The sequence below is a fragment of the Oryctolagus cuniculus genome, chromosome 1, assembly GCF_051225735.1.
Source record: "Oryctolagus cuniculus isolate XC-2025 breed Fujian yellow rabbit chromosome 1, ASM5122573v1, whole genome shotgun sequence".
NCBI lineage: Eukaryota > Metazoa > Chordata > Mammalia > Lagomorpha > Leporidae > Oryctolagus > Oryctolagus cuniculus.
Window position 1 is genome coordinate 234,782,623 of NC_142867.1, and position 16,591 is coordinate 234,799,213.

Sequence of the window (16,591 nt, forward strand, 5' to 3'; positions counted from 1 at the left end):
CGGTCGGGGCGCCGGATTCTGTCCCGGTTGCCCCTCTTCCAGGCCAGCTCTCTGCTGTGGCCAGGGAGTGCAGTGGAGGATGGCCCAAGTGCTTGGGCCCTGCACCCCATGGGAGACCAGGATAAGCACCTGGCTCCTGCCATCGGATCAGCGTGGTGCGCCCGCCACGGCGGCCATTGGAGGGTGAACCAACAGCAAAGGAAGACCTTTCTCTCTGTCTCTCTCTCTCTCTCACTGTCCACTCTGCCTGTCAAAACAAACAAACAAACAAACAAAACAAAACAGAGAAACGACCCAGACGGTCAGATCTGTAGGCCTTGGAGGAGAGACAGCTGTGCCAGGAGGCGGAGCCGTGAGCTCAGGCACACCTTTCCCCTCTCAGCTCTCGGGATTCCCGTCTGCCAAATGGGAACCCTGAGATTCCTCCGAGCGCCTTCCAGTGCTGGGCTGGGGAGGGCCCGGGGTGGGCTCCAGGGACGCCGACCGCTGCCGCCCCGCCCCCTCGCAGCCTGGGCGCTGCTTCCGTCCAGAGAGGGATCCAGACAGCCCCCTGTCTTGTCTCTTGGGGCCTGGAGAGGCTTTTAGCCCCCCCAACTGCTGCCAGTATCGATCGGCCTGTGCCTTAATGGGCTGCTCTGGCTTGCACCAGCCGCCCCTGCACCAGCCCCCTCCTGTGGGCCATGCACCCCAGCGGGGGAGGAGCAACGAGCCTCTCTCCCCCCGAAGGCCAGGGGCAGGGGCGCTGCTCCTGGGGTGAGCTCCCCGTCCCAGGGGCTGCCCGTGCCGGGGGAACCCTCTGCGGACTCGGCCCTCCAGGGCCTCTCGGCTGAGCCCTGGCCATGGCTGCAGGGCCTGGCGGCCCATCCTTCTTCCCTCGCAGGTCCAGGCGAGCTCGGCCCCTGGGCGCAGGTGACTGTCCCCACCCTGGTGTTGCCAACGAAACCCCAAACATGTCACTTGCAGGAAGGCCCGTTCTGAGAGCCATCCAGGGACGGGGTCGGGGGACAAGTCCTCCTCCCGAAGCCACACCTGTATCCACCCAGGACAACGTCCCCGCTGTGGAAGCCGTTGTGACCTCTCCTGTGCCGCCAGCACCCACAGTGGCCTGACCAGCCTGGAGGATGAGGACTGGGGCATGTGTCACCCCATTGAGGGGACAGCTTTGAGAAGAAGTGGGACTTGGGCCCCCTGCGGGGAGGCTGCAGGTCCCTGGCCCTGGCCAGTCTGAGAGCTGCCACGCCGGCAGGTGCACACGCCTGGGGCTTGCTTCCCGCAGCCCGTCACGGAGGTGGTGAAGACGTCACCTCCAACCTCAGCCCGGCTGAGGGCTGCCCTTGGGCCTTCATGCAAAGGTCACCAGAAAGGCTGTGAACACTCAGCTCCAAGCCACAGACCAAGGCCGCTCTCGTCCACCTCCTCCTGGACGCGCAGTCCAACAAGGACGTGATGATGGGGGGGCCAGTGTGGGTACAGAGGGTGGTGCATTGAGGCTGCGGCCATGCTGCAGGGGGACGGAGTCAGGGCTAGGAGAGGGGACAGCATGGGCAAAGGAGGTGATGGTGCAACGTGGGCTTGGGCAGTGGTGATTGGGGACGGATGACCGGTCAGTTCCAACGCGTGGTTTTCTGAGCTGTAAACCAGAAGTGACGACTGTGCTACCCGAGGGGGCTGCTCGTAGCAGGTACAGCAGGACACACAGGCAGCACAGCGGGCCCAGGCACCTGGTGTGGGAGAATGCCCGGCCAGGTATTTTTTCCCTGAAGAGGAGAGGGCTGTGGCTGCTCCCACCCCCACTGTCCCCCCACCCGGAGCCTCTCCCCGCCCCAGGTGCATGGGAGGCACCTTAAGAGGTTTGTCACACGAGCAAGTGGTCATGGTCTCTGTAGTGCCGGCTCTTTGTGGCAAGCCGCGTGGGTTTTCTGAGCTGGGAGCGACCCTGTAACTGCAGGGCTGCGGCGGAATCCCTGGGAGGACGAGCAGCCCCTTGGTTATCTATCACCCCCGTGGCGAAAGGTCGTCGGGAGACTTGTTGATTAAAAGTGCTGCGTGGGCTGGGGGCAACGCTGCCCTTCCGAGTGATTAATTAGCATCCTGCCCCTCCCTGCCGTGGGAAGGAGGCACTGAATATTAATGAGCCTTCAAAACCCTTCACGCCCAAGCACTGGGTTCTTGCTGCTGGACTCGCCCCTTCTCTCAGGGTCTGCGAAGCTGGGGTCCCACTGCTGCCCTATTCACTGCCCGCAGCCACGTGCGCCGCCCCACCCCAGCCGGGAAGCAGGCAGAATGCGCCTTTTGACAGTTTTGTTTTGCAGCTCGGTGCTTTCTGGGAGGAGGAGGACAATGCGGGACCCCCGGGGGTGAGGGCTCAGCTTTCCCTAATAAGATGGCAGCAGAGAGATGACACAGATAGAATGAAGGGGCCGCTTCAAAGAGAGAACCGAAAGAAAGCCACGCACAGGGAGGCCGAGTGCAGAGGCCCACAGGGCAGGCTCCCCGCGCGGCTCCCGCTGGGCAGCGATGACCACAGCCTGGGAAAGCGCCAATTAGAAACGCGAGCCCCATGCCGGGGCTGCGGACCCGGCGACAGCCACGCGGGAGCAGCTGCTCCAGGCTTGCAGGAAGATTGGGGGGGCGGGGGCGCGGGCTGCAGGAGACGGGGAGCGGGGTGGGGGACCTCAGTTCTGCTTGCTGCTCTGCCTGGATGGGCGGGAGCAAAACCTGCTCCCTGGAGCTTTTCCCGTTTCTTGCCCCTGTGATGGCTTTCCCTCCGCACCTGCTACTCTGAAGTGGCCACCTCCCTGCCCGACAGCTCCACGAGTGGACCTCTGGCTGCCAGGCCAGTGGTGCCCAGCACGGAGCCCGCACACCGCCGTGTCAACAGATCACAAAGGGTGATGGCATCACTCACTCCTAAGTAATCACCAGCAACCTCCGTTATCTCTGGAAATGAGGGTGGCGATGGGGGGAGGGGCCAGGCCAGCGTCCAGGGCCGTCCATCACTGCCTAACAGATGTGTTGACGGCCGGTTGACCACACAGACCGTCCTCTTCAGCTCCAGGCGTGCTGGTCACCTTTTCTCTCCAAGCATCGCTGATATGTATGACACCCGGGCACCCACCCCACCCACACTGGCCTGAGGCCTTTGATCTCTCCGACTCTGGCCTGGAGGCAGCAATGGCAGCTCCACCCCACGCGCTGTGAGCACAACATCCCCGAATTTGTCCCAGACGGTCACCCCGTCCATACCTGCACACGCACGCGCACGCACGTGCACACACACAGCCATAGCGAGCAATCAGCCTCTATCCAACAGGTGCGTGCCCCACCTGTGACCCTGACCTGAAAGCTGAGGCTCAGAGAGGTTAAGTGACTTCCTGGGGTCACACAGCTAAAAATCCGGCAGACTCTGGAAGACGGCGCATGTGCCAGGGCCGACGTACTGGCAACCGTCTGCTCCTAAGTCTGGAAGTTCATCCACGAGACCCACTCTCCAGCGGTAAGCCAGCTCTCCCTCTGGTTTGCTGCCCTGTGTCTGGCTCCCACCCGCCCAGGGACAGCAGCTGGCCGGTGCCCCGCTCTGGACCCTGACCCCCCGCAGCCCCGGCTCCAGCACAGCTCTGGGCCACCCCTCGTCTTGCCAGATGTTCTAGTCTCTCCAGACCATCAGGCTGGACTTCCCCAGCCACCTAGTGCTGTCCTCGGCCTGCTTAATTAAATCACAATTCTCTACGGGAGGCAACGGAATTACCCAATTACGCCCTCCTCACCTGATTTCTGTCATTAACAACGTGACTTGGTGACTCGGTGTTGACCGGGCTCACCCAGGGTGGGTACCTGGCTCAGGATGGTCAGCCCAGGACCCTGCCCTGTGCTGCCCGAGGCCCCCTCGGCTGCCATCCAACTTGTCCGGGTGGGCACCACACCCATCCCAGGGTCCCTGCCTCACACGGGCCCCAGGGCTCTCCGTGGCACCCCCAGTCTGCCTCTGTCATCTGCAGGTGTGTTGTGTGCATCCATCCTGCAGCTCTGTGAGCTGGCAGGGGCCCGGAGCCCGGCTTCGCCCCGACCAAGGAGGGGCCCGGCTGATTCCCCCCACCACCCCCGCCCATCTCTGTCCTGGCCCAGCCCAGACCCCCCTCAGAGAAGGGGTCATGCATATTTGTGCAAATAGGGGAGGCCATAGTGGGTTAAACTGCTGCCCACAGTGCTGGCATCCCACATGGGCACCAGTTCAAGTCCTGGCTGCTCCACTTCCAATCCAGCTCCCTGGTGATGGCCAGAGAAAGCAGTGGAAGATGGCCCAAGTGCTTGGGCCCCTGCTGCCCATGGGGGAGACCCGGATGAAGCTCCTGGCTCCTGGTTCAGTCTGGCTCAGCCCTGGCTGTTGTAGCCATTTGGGGAGTGAGCTAGTGGACGGAAGACCTCTCTGTCTCTCCCTCTCTCTCTGTAACTCTGCCTTTCAAATAAACCAATAAATCTTAAAAAGAAGCAGAAGTAGTGATAGTAGTAGTGGTGGTGGTGGTGGTGGTGGTGGTGGAGCAGCCAGGACTCGAACTGGTGCTCCATGGGATGCCGGCATCACAGGCAGTGGTGTAAGCCGCGTGCCACAACGCCGTCCCCTCCGTCGACTGGAGATCATCTGTAGATGCCTTAGGGCCCTGTGCAGAGCAAACGCTGTGTCGACGGCTGTTGCCTGCACTGTTTAGGGCATAATGACAAGGAAAAACTGCACATGTTCAACACGGATGCAACTGTCCCAAATAGTCTCCAACCACGTGGGCTGAATCCGCGGATAAAAATCTTTGGGTATGGAGGGCTGGCTGGCTAAACAGACAGACAGATAGGTGAAAGACAGATATACAGAGAAAGTAAAATAAAGAGATGAGGAGGAGAAGGACGAAGGTGATAGAGAGTAGATACAGAGATAGATGACGATGACGAAGAAAGCTAGATGACAGATGATAAATAGAGATAGATAAGAGAACGAAGAGATCAAGATAGATGATGATGATGATGGCGATAGATGGCAGACTGATTGATTGATTGATTTCCTTTAATTTGGGGCAAGTTTTAGGCTTACAGGAAAGATTTCCCAGCACGCATCACTGACACCGCCACCGCGTGCTTGCCGGGACTCAGAAACCGGCGGCGGTGACAGCTCGGGCGGCACCTGCTTCGGCTCCGGGGCCTCGCCTGGCACGCGGACTGGCCTCCGCAGCTTCTGCACACGACTGGCCGTTTTGATTCCCTCGGTGATCACGCGAGAGGACAGGAATCTGAGATCTGAGAGGGAGCCGTGGCTCGGCCGGGATCACACAGCTGGTGACGGGAGAGGCAGGACTCGAACCCCGGCAGCCAGCTGTGCCAGGTTGGTTTCCTCGCCTTCATCTGCGTCGTCAACCTCTCTCTCATCTCTCTCCAGTCCAAATAAATAAAAATGAGCTTGAATGAAATGTGAGCATTGAAAGGAGCCCGTCCTGTACTGAAGGGTGCATCCCTGAGACGCCGAATCTCTGGAGGAAATTCCTAGGAAGGCGCCGTGAACAGATTGCGTGCTGAGTATTCTCTGTGTCTCCACTTGTTCAGTACACTACCCTCCGTGGGAGGGGTCAGTGACCCCATTTCACAGATGTGAAAACCGAGTCACCGAGAGGTGCCTTGCCTCGTCCCGGGTGGAACAGTTCTTCGCCAAGCTGGGAAGTGAACTCAGCTCTCTGTCCACCTCCCCTGCCCTGGGCCACCGGCTCCACTGGCCACCGAGAATCCTGGGCAGGTCGGTCCGAGGCTGCTGGTGGTTCTGTGCCTTGGGCGGCCGGTGCCACGCTGCCACTCGGGAGCAGGATGCTCGCCCAGGCTGTGCCGTAGCGGCGGGGCCAGCTGGTGGGAGCTTCCACTTGCTCGAGGTGTGAAAGCTGTTGCCAGGGAACGCAGCCTCACACCCGGGAGCACGTGTCTTCCCCTTCCTCCGACTGCCCCCCTCTGCGCGTTCCGCTGCCCTTTTTCATCTCGGTCTTCAGGGCAAACCGGCACAGGGGCGCCAGTTTAAGCCAAGGGGGCTCGGCACCACGCCTTCCCCACTCCCTGGCGCTTCCAAGGGAGGGGGTGAGGGCATCGGAGGAGAGGACGACATGGGTTTGGTGCAACCTCGGACATCACCGCCTCCCCAGACGGCCCTGGCTTTGGTTAAAATTGGCTTAGAAAGTCCTTAAAATAAAGGGGCTTGGGACCCCAGGGGAGCTGGGGGGTCGTGGGTCAGCCTCTGACAGCTGGGTGATCTGGGTGTGGCCACCATGGGCCTCAGTTTTCACTCACAGGCAGTGGACAGCACCGTGGGCAGGGAGGGAGTTGCTACCAAGCTGGGCGCCTGCACAGACTCAACGCCCAGCGGGAGGAGGGAGCAACAGCAGTGCCTTTCTGGTCCTAGTTTTTTTTTTAAGATTTATTTATTTATTTGAAAGATAGAGATCTTACATCCACTGGTTCCCTCCCGGAACGGCTGCAATGGCTGGAGCTGTGCCGATCCAAAGCCGGGAGCCAGGAGCCCGGGGCTTCCTCTGGGATTTCCACATGGGTGCAGGGGCCCAAGGACTGAGGCCATCCTCCACTGCTTCCCCAGGCCACAGCAGAGAGCTGGACTGGAAGAGGAGCAGCCGGGACTCGCTGCGTGACAACACCAGCTCCAAGAGAAGCTATTTTTATTCCCATTTCTTGGATGTGGAGACTGAGGTCTGGATACAAGGCACACCTGACGGAGGCAGAGCCATGACTGTGTCACCCGCCCAGGAGAGCAGCGGGGGCCTCCACGTGGTCACCCGCGAGCCACACCCTCGATCTGTCTCACTCCTCCCAGCCTGGTGGGGCCCCAGGGGCTGGGCGCTGCCGCCACTGCCTGTCACCTGCCGGCCTTCCTTCCTCTCCTTCCCCCCTCCAGCAGGCGAAATCCCCAGGAAGGGCCTTGCAGGCGAGGTGAGCGAAGACCCGGGGCAGGTGTAGTGGGCCCGACGTAGGCGGTGCGTGCTGGGAGCTCTGGTGCCCGTCCATCTACCAGGAGACGCCAGGCAGAGTGCAGGAGCTCAGAGAGACGCCACAGGTGCCCCGGGCCAGGCCGAGGGGGAGACGGGCAGACAGGGAGGGAGCGGAAGGAGGCGAGCTGCCGCAGCATCCGGGCTGGGCCCGTGGACCAGCCAAAGACTCGGCGGCTGGTGCAGGTCTGTTCTGCAGGCAGCAAAGCTTTCTTGAGCACCTACTATGTGCAAGGCACAGGAGGTCTACACGGAAGCCCCCGGGCAGAGCGCTCCCAGTGCGCCGTGCGGGGAAGGAGCACGGGGGTCAGGGCCCCAGTGCAGGGTGGGCCTGCCCTCTGGGAGCCGAGGAGGGACCCCAGCAGGAGCCCCTGCTGCGTCTGCCTCCTGACCCACGACTGGACCCGGGGCTGGGGCGGGGAGCACCCGCAGGACACACTCGGTGGAGGAGCGGCCGTCACCCCTCTGCTCAGTGGCCCCCCGGGCCAGCCCTTGGCCTTGACCGCCTGCCGCGGGTCACTGCTGCATGACGAGGGGGCTCAGGGGAACTCAGCAGGGACTCCCACCAGTCCCCTCCAGGGGCCCTAGCTGTTCTAAGGCCAGGCCTCTTGCCATCAGTACCTGCTGCTGTGTGGACAGGCCAGGTGGCTGGAGGCCAGGTACGGTTCTGGCCATCCCAGGAGGCTGTGCCCCGCCCTGCCCCTGCCCCTGGCCCACGGCCACCGCGCGCCACCTGGGCTCACTTTGTCTGTCTCGCTGTGTCGGGGAGCCCCTGGGTCAGAGCCTGGCACACAGCAGGCTCTGCAGGACTCCGCCGTGCTAGGCAGCAGCGCGAGGAAGGGTTTGAGGGGGGCCAGGGACCAGGAGCGATCTGAGGAAGCATGCTGGGTGGCCTGGGGAACGGGGGGGGGGCGCCCGGGGGGGTTCAGGGCCTGGGCCCCTCACCAGCCAGTGACCGCACACAGTGTTGTCAGCGTTTCAGCCAGCGGCAGATACGGTGCCCGCGCAGGCCCAGGGCAGCAGCCTGGACTGGGGGCCCCAAGCGCTGAGAGGTTCCTTCTGGGACCACCTCATCATCACAGCTGGCAACAGCGTTCTTATGACACCCCTGGGTGCCCAGGACCCTGCAGGCACCAGGTGGGGTGTGGCCGTCTCTCTGGAGCCTGCGTGGACAGAAATTAGAGCTGCAGAGCCCAGACCGGAGCTCAGGCCTTGTCCTCGCAGCCCCCGCGGCTGCCACGCGCTTCCCGGGCCCCACCTGAGCCGTGCGCCAGGCGCGGGAATGTCAGGTTTCTGACCGGGCCGCTCGTCGCCTGCTGCTCCTCCCCCTAGGGAGGTGTCTTCCTGCAGATCATTCTGGCGAACATTTGTACTGGCCGAGCCCAGGGACCCACGTGCGGGGAGGGGGTGGGGTCATCTGACAATGCCGGCGTGGGGAGGCCCCGGTGCCGCCAGCTCCTCGCCCTCCCTGTTGTGCAGGGTGGGTGATGGAGGGGTGAGGCTGGGTGACGGGCGGTCACTTCCTGTGGCTGTGCTGTGGCCCCCGTTTGTATCTCCTGGGTTCAAAGCCAAAGGCGGAGCAAGGACTTCCTGTTCCCACCGGCCCACGGCTGCTCTGGGCAAGGGGAGGGCTGAGGACACCATCCGGGGTCAAGGGTCAGCGTGGAGCCGGCATCCCGGTCCCCTCTGAGCGCTCTGCAGAGGTGATCTCATCGGTGTCCCCGTGGCACAGAGGGGAAGCTGAGGGGCAGAGGGCTGCCCCAGGACGGAGTGAGGGGAGACACTCCAGCCCCAGGCTGCCGGGACCCGGGCCCTGGCTCCTGGGTGCCAGGCTTGCAGCACTAAGGACGCATGTGTGCACATGGGCCATCCGAACCCCTGTCTGAGCCGTCTCGGCTTGGACCACGGAGGCCACCCAAAGGCAGTGTAAGGAGCTGGGGTCAATGAGAGCCGCAGGGAGGGGTCCTGGCTGAGCCCCCGGGTCGGGTAGGGGCAGAGTGAGACAACCGTATCCCTGCTCAGTGCCGGCAGAGCTGGGTCCTGGAATTAGCAGAGCCAAGGAAGATGGCGATGGGTGGGGGGTGGAGAGTTCAGAGCCAGAGTTTCCCCCCCCATCCAAAAGAAGACCCTCCCCGGGAGGCCCCATTGGCTGTGTTGGGGGTCACGACTCTCAGGTGCCTGAAAAGCAGAGAGCGCTGGACCACACTGCCGGCCGGCCGCTCCGCACCCGCACATCTGCATGTACTCAGTGACGGTGACAAAGGCGCTGAGGGCGGGACTGCCAGCAGAGCAGGCTGCCAGGGTGAAGGGAGAGGACCCCAAGGAGTGGGAGGAGCCCTCCCAAAGTGGGGGCAGCTTGAGCTACGCGTGGACAGCCTAGAGGTCATAGGTTACAGCAAACCAACGGGGCACGGGGCCGTCTCCATCCATTGGGCCAGCACCCCGAGAGCCAAGGAGCAAGTGTGAGGGCGCCTGCCCCGCTGTGGGCATCGTCTCACTGTGGCCTCTGCCACAGTCTGCTTGGGGGGGAGTGGCGGCTTGGGGGGGCAGGGATGAAGCTGCAGGGTGTGGAATTCGGTGCTTTGGCAGAGCAGAAGTCGGTAGGCCGATGGTTGCCTGCAGCACCACGTGGGGCTGAGGCCGGGCAGGAGGCTGCCAGAGGGATGCCCTTCTGCGTCCATCTCCCGCTCACTGCCAAACTTCCAGAATCGCGGCCGCCCGCGCTCCGGGGGCTCCGGCGCCCAGCTCGCCCGCGTGCGGCAGCCACTCACGCAGGCAGGACTCGGGTCTTCTGGGCCAGCGCCTCCGTGAGGCTGTTTTCAGACTGACACCAGCGATGGAGGAGCAGGGGTGCAGTGCTGGGGAAACCACGCCGCGGTCCGGGGCGGCGGGAGGGAGAGGCCGGGGGCAGGGCAGGTGCCCCCACAACCGGGTCAGTTATTCTGTGACCAGCGCGTGTCTGAGAGGAAGACGCCACATCTGCTGTGCCGTCCTGGCCGCCCAGGTCACCTGCTCCCTCCGTAAGGAAGAAAAATGTTTTCCCTGGGGAGAGGCGTGGGTGGGAGGAAAAGCTGAGGTGCATTTTCCCTGCTGATCGCGCCTCGCCATCACCCCCAAACCGCCCTGGCACCCGGGAGCCCCCGGTCAGAAACCTGCACACCTGGCAAGCAGGTGGGAGGGCCCGGGGGAGGGCTCCATGGCCTGCTCCTCCCGCTGAGACTGGGAGCGGCAGTCCCCAAAGCACAGGGGAATGAGTGGTGGCTTTGCGGCAGGAGAGCCAGGGCTGCTGTCCCCATTAATTTCCCAGGTTCGGCAGACAGGTGAGACCCCATTACTCTTCGGGCGCATCAGTCTCCTCTGCTGGGCCAAATGAGGGCCTTGACCCTCCCCTTGTCCTGGATCTGAGGGCCTTGGCCGGGTAGACGCTGGTGAGTGACAACTGGTCAGAGCCAGCATCTATTGAGCACTTGCTGTTTACTGGACAGTCCCTCCACCACCACCACCAAGGGCAAGACCCAGTGGCCCTGTGGCCCCTGCTGTACCCCGGGCCGGGAGGTGCCAACACATGGTTGGCACTTAGCAGGTGCCCTACGATGGCCTGCATGGAAATGATGTACAGGGACCACCGCTGCTTGAGAAGAGGCCCAAGGCTCCCGTCCAGCCTATCCCCCCACCCTGAGGAATCCCCAGAGGCTCCAGAAACTATGGAACTGGGCAGCAGCTGGTCCTGCCCAGGGGGTCTTCTGCACCAGAGATTGCTGCCCACTCACCCCTGGATTTGTGCCTGGTCAGAGGCGGGGGTTCCCACTCATTCGGCAGAGCCTGCACTGACCTGCCCGGGTGCCCTCCTGCCTGCAAGAAGGGGCGGGGCCACTCGGGCCCGCTGCTGACCCGTGGAGATGGCAGCACCACTCCGTCCCAGGACAGTAGGGGACAAAGTAACCCCCGAGTCACCAGCTTAGGGTGGGCCCACCCTGAGTGACCAGGGAGCTTCCGCGCGCCGAGCCCGGGTGTGTGGTGCCAGAGCCATCTTGCGTTAGGCACTCTTTGGAAGTTTGAAGCCCCCACTCGCCACACCCTTACGCCAGGCCTGGGTGACTGCATCTCGTTATAGCCTCCATTTCCCAGGGGAGAAGACTGGGGCTTGCCACGGCGAGTCCCCGGGGTCAGGGTCACACCCAGGGCCACTTGACTTTGCGATTGCACTCACTGCTCCTTTAGGATCTGGGAGGAACTGACCTGGGATCCCACTTTGCAGCGGAAAGTTGAGTCTGGAGGAGAAGGGACGAGTCCAGTCTCAGAGCTGCTGCGGCTGGAACTGTCCCCAGGACGCCCCCAATCACCGCTCCAGTTACTGCCTACTTACTCCATGCCGGCTCCTCTGCCTTATGTGCGTCATTGCTTTTTAATTTTTACCATCACCCTAGGAAGACAGGGATGGTTATCAATTTATTTTTCATTTGGGCAAACTGAGGCAGAACAGGAAGTCGCTTGCTCAAGGTCACGTGGGTCATTGGAGGGAGAGGCAGGTGTTCGAGCTGTGGTCCAGAGCCACTGTGTGGCCCTGCCTCCCTGCAGTGTCAGCACAGCCCTGCCCACCAGCCCTGCCCGCCAGGTGCATGGGGTGTGCGGACCAGCCAGGGCCTGGCCACCAGCTGGCGAGGCAGGGGGCTGCGAGCTGTCCCACCCAGGCGTGGATCGGGCCCTGAACTGCAGCTGGCAAACCCAGCCCACCCCAAGACCATTAGCCTCCTGCCTCCGTGAAGCGAAGTTTATCCAACAAAATGCAGACAGCACAGAACCGGGCTTGCTGTATGCGCCTCTTGTTGTAGGCAGTGCACATCTTAGGAGATGTGTGGATGAAAGACGCCATATAAAATGCAATCAATTATGAATCACCATCGCTGAATTAATCACATGTATGATTAATACAGTAATAATAATTAATGGGAGTATGTCTGGAGATTAGAGCTGGGAACTGGCAGGGAGGAGCCGGAGGGCTTCTCGCAGCTTCTGCCACTATGTGGAGGTGTCACCTTGGGGGAGGCCTGGGGCTCCAGGCTGGGCCCCTCTCCCCTGCCCCTGCCTTGGCCGTAGAAGCAAGGGGCGCAAGGTGTCTTAAACCCATCCCGGGCCCGGGGCTGGTTCTCAGGCTCTTGCTGCCTGCTTTCAGCTGCATCACGACTGCTCAAGGTCGAAGGGACAGAGTTTCTTGAGGAATTCAAATCTCGGTCTGCGTGAGCAAACAGAGCGAGCAAGGCCGGGGCCGAGAGCGTGGGAGCCGACTCTGGCCCTGAAGCAGCCGGGGGAGCTCCTCCGATCTGTCCGTCCCTCCATCCGGCCCCGGCAGGATTCGCCTTCTCTGGGAAGTCCCCAGAGAGCTGGACCTCATCTGTTACGTCTCCTGGCAAAGCCCCTCGATGATTTTTGCGTGTCACTCGTGTTGTTGCCTTTTGCTCACGTTGCAAGGGAGTGGAGCAACATAGAAAGACTGTGTGTACAGGCAGGCACGCAGCCCCCGCCTCGCCTCTCCATCCATGCTGCGGTGTGGGGTCTCTGTAGTCCACATCTACAGGGAGGATTATGTGTAAATCTTTTCTTTAAAAAAAAAAATAACAGCTGGAATGAGCTGCATTGCTATATAGATGTTTTTGATAGCAGATTCCACATCCACAATTGAAATCAAGACTGCGCAGAGAAGCCCAAATGCCGCCAATGAAGAGGGCGACTGGGCTGCTTGGGAGAGGGCAGCCGATGAGGACTTGTTGGGAGATTCATTAACACTTTCCTGCCCTCTGCTCAGCTTTCTTCTCCCTGCCGGGAGGAGGTGACCGCTCGGAAGGAGCAGTAATGGAGTTTCCAAATGAACGCTCCCTCGGCCACCTGGTCCTCCGATGGCTGGAATCCTATCTGTTCCCTGTCTTGGAAAATCAGCACTTTCCTGGAAGGAAACGCCGTCTCTTGGAGCCAGGACCCCAGCGCCTCCCGGGTGCAGATGGGGAAACTGAGGCCAAGAGCAGGCAAGCAAGCTCCCCCTCCCCCCACAGGCCACGCAGCGAGGCAGGGGCCGAGCCACGGAAAGCCCGTTATCCGGGCCCTCGTCTCAGTCCTGCTGTTCTTCCCCACGATTTGCAGGGTCTGGAAATGCAGGACCCGGTCCCTGGGAAAAACCCGTCGGGGTCAGCCTGCGGCAGAGGCGGAGTGCCAGGGAGGCCAGGGCTGCTGGCCACGCCCACAGAGGCACCGCCCAGGCCGTCCTGGCAGGACACGCCCCAGGTGTGGAGGCGAGCAATACACACGATGCACCCTCCTGCAGGTCTCGTTGGCTGCTCCTGACAGCATCCAGTCCTGACATGATGGAGGAGCAGGCCGGCTCCCGGGGATTGATGGCCCAGCCCTGGGGCGACAGCAGGCGGAGGCCGGCCTGGGTCATCACTCACCCTGTGCAGGAGGCCACGCTGGGCCCTGCGCTGCTGTTTGCAGGCTGAATGTTCAAAAGTCAGATCACTGCGGTGTGTTCTCGGCCATCCTTTGAGGAGCCGCCTCCTGCTGGAGGCGTTGAGACCGGGGTGGGGAGCGGGTCACCGGGGCAGGCCTGTGTCGGCTGGCCTGGGGAGGGCGTGTCCCATGTCCTGAGAGCAGGCAGGAGCAGAGGCAGCTCCCGTACCTCCTTGGAAATGGCAGGGCTCGCTGCTTGCATGCCCAAGTAGGGAAACTGAGGCGGTACCCCAAGTTAACCAGAGAGGCGGGCGGTGGCAGAGCACCACCCAGGAGTGCGAGAGCCCTGCGCCCCGGGCCAGAGTCTGCCCTGGCTGTGGGACCTTGGGCAAGTTACCTAATGTCTCGCAGCGTCATCTTTAACTTGGGGCTTTGCTAACGGCAGTTACGTCCCCGGGGCTTGGGGACATTCCGTGAGTTGTGCACGCAGACTGAGCTGCAGGAGCCTGGCACAAAACAGGGGTTCAGTGCAGGTCAGGTTATCAACACTCGTGTGTTTTTGTAGCAGCTGACAATCTATAATTCTGCATTCTCTGCCGGCTTCCTCACAACCCTGCCAACGTACTCGGCAGCACAGCCCTCTCTCCAGGCTGAAGGGGAGCCAAGAGCCGGGAGGGGTGAAGGTGCAGGTAAGGCAGGCGGTGGGGCACCGCCCCAGGAGATGCCACATCTTGCTCTCCCATTCTCAGCACCCTCTCTGACCTTGGACCAGTGTCTCTCTCTCTCTCTCTCTGTCCTCAGGCCCTTTGTTCTGGCTGCATCCAAACGACAGTGCTGGCTGCTTGAGTGCTGAGGCGCTGAGAACCCTCCCCAAGGAGGCCAGCAGCACCTGGAACCCACACCGGCCCCCGTGAGGCTGGGGGGAGCCCTCCCCACAGCCCTGCCAGGCTCCTGGCTGCCAGCCTCCAGGAGCTTGGAGAGCCCACGGCAGCCCGGAGGTGCCAACTCCCAGCGGCCAGCAGTCCGCCCACGCCCTGCTCCCAGGCTCACCCCCAGGGAAGGCAGAGCACCCCGCACGCACTCCTGCCCCCTACTCTGCGCTTCCCCAGGCGCTGGCTTGGCTCCCTCAGATGCAGGGCCCATCAGGGGTGGAGGCGGCGGTGTGTCAGCTGGTATCCAGGCTCGGATTGTGCGCCGCGATCGCTCCCCCTCCCCATCTCCCCAAATCCACCCACCTACCCACCCCGGTACCCACTGCTCAGGGGGCCTTCTGGGTGGCAGCACTTCCCAGGGAGAGAGGAGGGGAGCAGAGCAGCCCCGAGCCCTCGGCTCGTTGGGGGTGGGGGAACCGCCTCCCCGGACCCCTCCCCGGCGGCGCGGATGGGGCAGCCCCCACACCCACGGGCGCTGGCGCCCGGGCAGGCCCCCGGGTGCTGCAAGGGGAAGCTGCCGCCCGGTCGCGCCTGACCCGAGCCCGCGGCGGAGGCTGCACTCGGCGAGCGGGGACCCGCCGGCCCCCAAGGCCGGGCGGAGATGTCCAGGAGGCGACCCCCAGGGCCGGCTCGCTCCCGCGGCCGCCTGCCCGCCGGCGCGCCCCTGCCCGGGCCGTGGCGCGCCCCCCGAGTCTCGCAGTATTTCCTCCCTGCACCTTTAAGAAGGCCGCTGCTCCGTGGTGGGATGGTGTGTGCGAGCCACACAGAGGAAGTTACGCAGCCGGGATCAGACCGAGAGATAAAAGCCCAATGGTGCTCGCGAGTGAAGGCAAAGAGGATTTGGCCTCGGCATTAACTTGGAGCGCGGCGCAGGGGGCCCGGCAGCGCCCCGCCAGCTGGCCCGAGCGCGCCGGGGGAATGCCCCCGCGCCCCGACGAGCCGCCGCGGAGCCCACCCGGGCCGGGGGCCGCCTGGCGCCCCAGAGCGGGTCCCCCCGGAGCCGCCCAGGGGCCCGCAAAAGTTTGCACTTGTTAGCGGCGACCTCCGCTCGGCCGGGCGGGCGATGCGGGCGGCGCGCGCGGCCCCCTGCCCGGGCCCGCGTCTCCCGGACGGCTGCGGGCGGCGCCCCCGGCAGCCGGAGGGCGCCCGGGCCCGGGTCTGACGGCGGCGGCGGCCGCGGCGCGGGGAAGGAGCGGCGGCCCGCGGCCTCGGGCCCTAGCCCCCAGCAGCGCCGGCCGGAGCGGGCGGCGGTCCTCGGCCTCCCGCGTCTCCGCGCTCCGGGAAGCCGCTCCGAGCCCGGGTAAGGCGGGCGGGGTGGGGCGGTGCGGGGCGCTGTTGCGGCGCGCCCGGCCGGGCTTCGGCGGCCGTGCAGGCTCCCCCGGGGCCCCCGAGCCACTTCCCGCAGCCTCGCCGAGGCTCGGGTGCAAAAGTTGTTTGCTGACGGCCGCTACTACGGAGGGCTGGCTCCGCGGGAGAGGGGCGTGTGAGCGCGCGCGGGCGGCAGCCTCTTAAAGGCGTCGCTCGCCTTCCTGGCCGGGTCCCCGCACCCCTGGTTGCTTCCCCGCCGCGTGTGTGGCTGCGTGCGGGACGCGGAGGGACGCTGCGGGGAGAGCTGGGAGGGGTGCGCGGCTGGGCGGTAACCCTCCTCCCGCGCCACTGCGCCCCGCACCCCAGTTCACCGCCAGCGGCCAGAGCCGCACGCACGCACGCACCCCAGCCCTCCCGCCGCTCCGCACGCCGGGGGACGCGTGAGTCGCACGAGAAACTCGGGTGCCGCCACCGCTGGAAACTTCTCCGCGTGGGTGGAGGGGGTCGCGGGTGGGGGGAGGGGCTCGTGGGACCCGCGGACCCGCTCCGGGGCGCAGGAAGCGTGCGGCTAGGGCAGGCGGCGGGATCGGCCGGCTCCAGAGTAAGTCGCTCGTCTCCGCGCGGGGGGTGGACGGGGAGCTCCGTGCCTTTTAATTAAGGGGCGAGGGGCGCGCGGGGCGCCGGCCCGGCCTTGGTGAACCGCGACCTTCGGGATGGCACGCGCGGCTCGCACGCAACTTATGGAAGCCAAAGAGCAGCCGCGGGCCCGCCCGGCTCGGCCCTGGGAGCCGCGCGCCGCGGACGGGATCTCGAGCCCTGGGCGTCCGCCGTGGGGTCCCTGGGCGTCCGCGGTGGGGTCCGACTCTGGGCGTCCACGCCGCCCCAGACTCG

General features: G+C 64.1%; 1 protein-coding gene across 5 annotated transcripts in view; it reads left to right on the forward strand.

Moving 5' to 3' along the window:
* Positions 1–13,996: 13,996 nt before the first annotated feature.
* The window catches only part of NTNG2 (netrin G2), a 53,682-nt gene continuing 51,087 nt past the window's right edge, over positions 13,997–16,591 (forward strand). The window contains exon 1 of one of the 5 annotated variants that reach the window (XM_051835344.3): positions 13,997–14,149. The gene's annotated coding sequence lies outside the window, so the exon portion shown is untranslated. Of the gene's footprint in view, positions 14,150–14,585; positions 15,693–15,864; positions 16,302–16,591 lie in introns of those variants that run through there. The other 4 variants (XM_051835343.3, XM_089321926.1, XM_051835347.3 and 1 more) reach the window with 4 other exon arrangements.